The sequence below is a fragment of the Oncorhynchus nerka genome, linkage group LG11, assembly GCF_034236695.1.
Source record: "Oncorhynchus nerka isolate Pitt River linkage group LG11, Oner_Uvic_2.0, whole genome shotgun sequence".
Taxonomy (NCBI): Eukaryota; Metazoa; Chordata; class Actinopteri; order Salmoniformes; family Salmonidae; genus Oncorhynchus; species Oncorhynchus nerka.
Genome location: NC_088406.1, coordinates 63831550 through 63838679, shown reverse-complemented (window position 1 = coordinate 63838679; position 7130 = coordinate 63831550).

The following is a 7130-nucleotide window of genomic DNA, read 5'->3' as shown; positions in this document are numbered from 1 at the left end:
TTGCACCCCTAAAAACTAAAAACATTTATCATAAGAAACTAGCTCCCTGGTATACAGAAAATACCCGAGCTCTGAAGCAAGCTTCCAGAAAATTGGAACGGAAATGGCACCACACCAAACTGGAAGTCTTCCGACTAGCTTGGAAAGACAGTACCGTGCCGTACCGAAGAGCCCTTACTGCTGCTCGTAGCAGTGATAAATTCATGAACTTCTTTGAGGAAAAGATTATGATTATTAGAAAACAAATTACGGACTCCTCTTTAAATCTATGTATTTCTTTAAAGCTCAGTTGTCCTGAGTCTGCACAACTCTGCCAGGACCTAGGATCAAGAGAGACGGTCAAGTGTTTTAGTACTATATCTCTTGACACAATGATGAAAATAATCAAGGCCTCTAAACCTTCAAGCTGCATACTGGACCCTATTCCAACTAAACTACTGAAAGAGCTGCTTCCTGTGCTTGGCCCTCCTATGTTGAACATAATAAACGGCTCTCTATCCACCGGATGTGTACCAAACTCACTAAAAGTGGCAGTAATAAAGCCTCTCTTGAAAAAGCCAAACCTTGACCCAGAAAATATAAAAAACTATCGGCCTATATCGAATCTTCCATTCCTCTCAAAAATGTTAGAAAAGGCTGTTGCGCAGCAACTCACTGCCTTCCTGAAGACAAACAATGTATACGAAATGCTTCAGTCTGGTTTTAGACCCCATCATAGCACTGAGACGGCACTTGTGAAGGTGGTAAATTACATTTTAATGGCATCGGACCGAGGCTCTGCATCTGTCCTCGTGCTCCTAGACCTTAGTGCTGCTTTTGATACCATCGATCACCACATTATTTTGGAGAGATTGGAAACCCAAATTGGTCTACACGGACAAGTTCTGGCCTGGTTTAGATCTTATCTGTCGGAAAGATATCAGTTTGTCTCTGTGAATGGTTTGTCCTCTGACAAATCAACTGTACATTTCGGTGTTCCTCAAGGTTTCGTTTTAGGACCACTATTGTTTTCACTATATATTTTACCTCTTGGGGATGTTATTCGAAAACATAATGTTAACTTTCACTGCTATGCGGATGACACACAGCTGTACATTTCAATGAAACATGGTGAAGCCCCAAAATTGCCCTTGCTAGAAGCATGTGTTTCAGACATAAGGAAGTGGATGGCTGCAAACTTTCTACTTTTAAATTCGGACAAAACAGAGATGCTTGTTCTAGGTCCCAAGAAACAAAGAGATCTTCTGTTGAATCTGACAATTAATCTTAATGGTTGTACAGTCGTCTCAAATAAAACTGTGAAGGACCTCAGCGTTACTCTGGACCCTGATCTCTCTTTTGAAGAACATATCAAGACCATTTCAAGGACAGCTTTTTTCCATCTACGTAACATTGCAAAAATCTGAAACTTTCTGTCCAAAAATGATGCAGAAAAATTCATCCATGCTTTTGTCACTTCTAGGTTAGACTACTGCAATGCTCTACTTTCCGGCTACCCGGATAAAGCACTAAATAAACTTCAGTTAGTGCTAAATACGGCTGCTAGAATCCTGACTAGAACCCCAAAATTTGATCATATTACTCCAGTGCTAGCCTCTCTATACTGGCTTCCTGTCAAAGCAAGGGCTGATTTCAAGGTTTTACTGCTAACCTTTTTAATTTTTTTATTTTACCTTTATTTAACCAGGCAAGTCAGTTAAGAACACATTTTTATTTTCAATGACGGCCTGGGAACAGTGGGTTAACTGCCTGTTCAGGGGCAGAACGACATATTTGTACCTTGTCAGCTCGGGGGTTTGAACTCGCAACCTTCCGGTTTACTAGTCCAACGCTCTAACCACTAGGCTACCCAACCTACAAAGCATTACATGGGCTTGCTCCTACCTATCTCTCTGATTTGGTCCTGCCGTACATACCTACACGTACGCTACGGTCACAAGACGCAGGCCTCCTAATTGTCCCTAGAATTTCTAAGCAAACAGCTGGAGGCAGGGCTTTCTCCTATAGAGCTCCATTTTTATGGAACGGTCTGCCTACCCATGTCAGAGACGCAAACTCGGTCTCAACCTTTAAGTCTTTACTGAAGACTCATCTCTTCAGTGGGTCATATGATTGAGTGTAGTCTGGCCCAGGAGTGGGAAGGTGAACGGAAAGGCTCTGGAGCAACGAACCGCCCTTGCTGTCTCTGCCTGGCCGGTTCCCCTCTTTCCACTGGGATTCTCTGCCTCTAACCCTATTACAGGGGCTGAGTCACTGGCTTACTGGGGCTCTCTCATGCCATCCCTGGAAGGGGTGTGTCACCTGAGTGGGTTGATTCACTGATGTTGTCATCCTGTCTGGGTTGGCGCCCCCCCTTGGGTTGTGCCATGGCGGAGATCTTTGTGGGCTATACTCAGCCTTGTCTCAGGATGGTAAGTTGGTGGTTGAAGATATCCCTCTAGTGGTGTGGGGGCTGTGCTTTGGCAAAGTGGGTGGGGTTATATCCTTCCTGTTTGGCCCTGTCCGGGGGTGTCCTCGGATGGGGCCACAGTGTCTCCTGACCCCTCCTGTCTCAGCCTCCAGTATTTATGCTGCAGTAGTTTATGTGTTGGGGGGCTAGGGTCAGTTTGTTATATCTGGAGTACTTCTCCTGTCCTATTCGGTGTCCTGTGTGAATCTAAGTGTGCGTTCTCTAATTCTCTCCTTCTCTCTTTCTTTCTCTCTCTCGGAGGACCTGAGCCCTAGGACCATGCCCCAGGACTACCTGACATGATGACTCCTTGCTGTCCCCAGTCCACCTGGCCGTGCTGCTCCTCCAGTTTCAACTGTTCTGCCTTATTATTATTCGACCATGCTGGTCATTTATGAACATTTGAACATCTTGGCCATGTTCTGTTATAATCTCCACCCGGCACAGCCAGAAAAGGACTGGCCACCCCACATATGCCTTCTCTAATTCTCTCTTTCTTTCTCTCTCTCTGAGGACCTGAGCCCTAGGACCATGCCCCAGGACTACCTGACATGATGACTCCTTGCTGTCCCCAGTCCACCTGACCGTGCTGCTGCTCCAGTTTCAACTGTTCTGCCTTATTATTATTGGCCCATACTGGTCATTTATGAACATTTGAACATCTTGGCCATGTTCTGTTATAATCTCCACCCGGCACAGCCAGAAGAGGACTGGCCACCCCACATAGCCTGGTTCCTCTCTAGGTTTCTTCCTAGGTTTTGGCCTTTCAAGGGAGTTTTTCCTAGCCACTGTGCTTCTACACCTGCATTGCTTGCTGTTTGGGGTTTTAGGCTGGGTTTCTGTACAGCACTTTGAGATATCAGCTGATGTACGAAGGGCTATATAAATTGATTTGATTTGATTTGAGACATCCCTACCCCATTGAAGTAGAATTGTAAAATGGTTAAGGTGAGGGTTAGGTAAGACCTGGTTATGGTTAAGGTAAGGCTTAAGGTTAGGGTTTAGGGTAGGGACATCCCAAGGAACTCAGATAGCACTGACCTTAGTGGTTAGTACGTACAGTATCTATGAGGTGGCACTGCCCCCTAGTGTTGGCATGTGACAGAGAGGGGTGAGGGTAGACTATGATAAAATATTGAAACTGAATTTTAAACACACACAGACACACGCAAACATGCACTCTCTCTCTCTCACACACACACACACACACACACACACACACACACACACACTTTGACTGGACTCTACAGCCTAATCTCATTGGCCCAGCAGCAACAAGACCCATTTGGCTGCTAAATTAATCACTTTAACATTCACAACTGATGAAGCACAACCTTTAGGTCTGGAAGGATGAAAGGGTCGAGGGACCAGCATAAGACGAATGGAACAAGGGTGTGAAGGAGGGAGGGAAGGAGAGAGTGACAGAGGGTGAGGGGCTTGTGTAAGCAGGAACGGGAGTGTGTGCCAACGGCATTCAGAGTCCCCACACAGCGAGCACCTGCCAGGGAGAAGGCATGCTGAGGTGTACCTGGGGAGTGTGTGCCAACGGCATTCAGAGTCCCCACACAGCGAGCACCTGCCAGGGAGAAGGCATGCTGAGGTGTACCTGGGGAGTGTGTGTCTGTCTGTCTGTATGCAGGACATCTACCGCAGGGTAACCTGTGAGAAACCGGAGTGTCACTAGTGTGTCCAATGGGGTATTACTGTACTCTGACAAAGAGAAGGGAAGACATTACTTTAAACTGGACACCAAAATGACTGGTTTCTTCAATGTCCACTCCACAGTTTTGTAATTACAGAGAGCCAGCTACAGGCCTAAATTTAACCGTGGTCCGTGGCACTATATGGAATCGGAGAAGACGGTTGTAAAAGGATTTTCTCAAATCACTGTTTTTCTCCAAACCACTAATATGAGGAACTAATATTTTTGTACATCAATGTCACTACTACTGCAATTATCGATATGCATTTGTTGACAAAAGCATTAATGAAATGAGCCACCCTCATTTGGTCACCTGGAACGAGAGTAGTTATGTAATACTGAAGTAGGCTACTGTCATGAATGTATAATGTTGGAATGATGAATGTGTAATGAAGTCCTTGTGTAGGAACCCTTCAAATTAGGAGCGACCCTGTTTTAAATGACCATGGATGGAGCCATTTTGATGATTACAATTTTCACCACGGACCTTTGTTTGTCAGCCATTCATATGTCAGTTCTCCATCAAGTCCATTGTTTGTAATGGCTTTGTCAGGTGCGCCACCGTGAAATGGCATGTCTAGCAAAGTGAGACCACCGTTGACTTGTCTCTCACTTGGCCTTATGGGAATTACTACTTGTTTTTTTTCCTATCACCAACATCTGACCTCTTCACATGGAACCCATAAAGTGGTAACCTCTGTTTTCCTCCCTGCGGCGTCGCTAGCGACACTCGTCCCCAGAGAGTGCAAAGTCTCTCGTTCTCCCTACGCTCCGAGTGAGCGTTAAGAAAAATACAGGCGGAAAAAAGGAAGGGTGGAGAGAGAAACAAAGTGGAAATGGGTTATCTGTTACCTTCAACAAGGTCCTGAAAGGACATTTCACGGCTGTTTATCCATTTTCTGAACTCCCATCTTCCATAGCCTGAGGCCAAATTGCCATAAGCCCCACAAATGACTAGAGACTGTAGTCAATTTCCAGAAGTACAGCCCCATGAAGTCAGGTAATGCCACAGTCCAGCACACCATGAGAGAAGTACTCTACTCGCTCCAAAACACTAGTCCCTGGACTGCTTCTTACTTCTTTTATCGTCTGAACCACTTTTTCTTCCTGAGTTAATCTGTTTTTCCACTTGGGAGTATACAGCGCAGCACATCTTCAGTTTAACGTTAATTAGCTTTTTATTTGCGCTCTCTCTTCTATCTTGAAACAGAATTGGAAATGCAGGGCCCACAGACATCATGGGGCCACACACAAAGTGCTAGCTTTGTTTGAGCTTAGTGAAGCTTGAACTAAATGTACACTACCGTTCAAACGTTCAGGGTCACTTAGAAATGTCATTGTTTTTGAAAGAAAAGCTTATTTTTTTTGTCCATTAAAATAACATCAAATTGATCAGAAATACAGTGTCGACATTGTTAACGTTGTAAATGACTATTGCAGCTGGAAACGGCTGATATTGAATGGAATATCTACATAGGCCCATTATCAGCAACCGTCACTCCTGTCTTCCAATGGCACGTTGTGTTAGCTAATTCAATTTTATCATTTTAAAGGCTAATTGATCATTAGAAAACCCTTTTGCAATTATGTTAGTACAGCTGACATCTGTTCTGATTAAAGAAGCAATAAAACTGGCCTTCTTTAAACTAGTTGAGTATCTGGAGCATCAGCATTTGTGGGTTCGATTACAGGCTCAAAATGGCCAGAAACAAATAACTTTCTTCAGCAAACTCGTCAGTCTATTCTTATTCTGAGAAAGAAAGCTATTCCATGCAAGAAATTGCCAAGAAACTGAAGATCTCATACAACGCTGTGTACTACTCCCTTCACAGAACAGCGCAAACAGACTCTAACCAGAATAGAAAGAGGAGTGCTGATGCTCCAGATACTCAACTAGTCTGAAGAAGGCCAGTTTTATTGCTTCTTTAATTAGAACAACAGTTTTCAGCTGTACTAACATAATTGCAAAGGGGTTTTCTAATGATCAATTAGCCTTTTAAAATTAAAACACTTGGATTAGCTAACACAACATGCCATTGTAACACAGGAGTGATGGTTGCTGATAATGGGCCTCTGTACGCCTATGTAGACATTCCATAAAGAATCAGTCTGTAACGGATCTCGTCCTCCTCTTCTGAGGAGGAGTAGCGAGAAGGATCGGAGGACCAATTTGCAGCATGGTAAATGTTCATGATGTAATATTTAATGAATCAAAACTGAACACTGAAATGCAAAAACAATAACTTGAATGAACGAAAACCAAAACAGTCATGTCTGGCGACATACACAAAGACAGAAAATAAACACCCACGATACACAGGTGGAAAAAGGCTGCCTAAGTATGATTCTCAATCAGAGACAACTAAGGACACCTGCCTCTGATTGAGAACCATACTAGGCCGAACACAGAAACCAACATAGAAAAACAAACAGACTGCCCACCCCAACTCACACCCTGACCATACTAAAACAAAGACAAAACAAAGGAACTACGGTCAGAACGTGACACAGCTGTTTCCAGCTATAATTGTCATTTACAACATTAACAATGTCTACACTGTATTTCTGATCAATTTGATGTTATTTTAATGGACAAAAAAAAGGTGATTTTCTTTCAAAAACAAGGACATTTCTAAGTGACCCCCAAACTTTTGAACAGGTGTGTAATTTCTGGAGTTTTTTTGTTCCATTGCACTCTCATTTGCAGAAGTGAATTTACACTAACACAACACAAGTCAATAACTTGCCACATGGTTAACAGCTTGCTATGCTTATATTGCCCGTTTCCCAGACACAGATGAAGTATTTTTAGTGGTGAATCTCCATTGAACATTCATTTTAGTCTAGCACTAGGCTTCCTCTGTGTCTGGGAAACCAACCCATAGAGTCTGTGGTTGAGGGTCCACCCTTGTGTTGCTGTCCTCTTCTATCTTTTTGGAAGGCTTGGTACTGACAGAGAGAGGCGAAGCTATGTTTCCA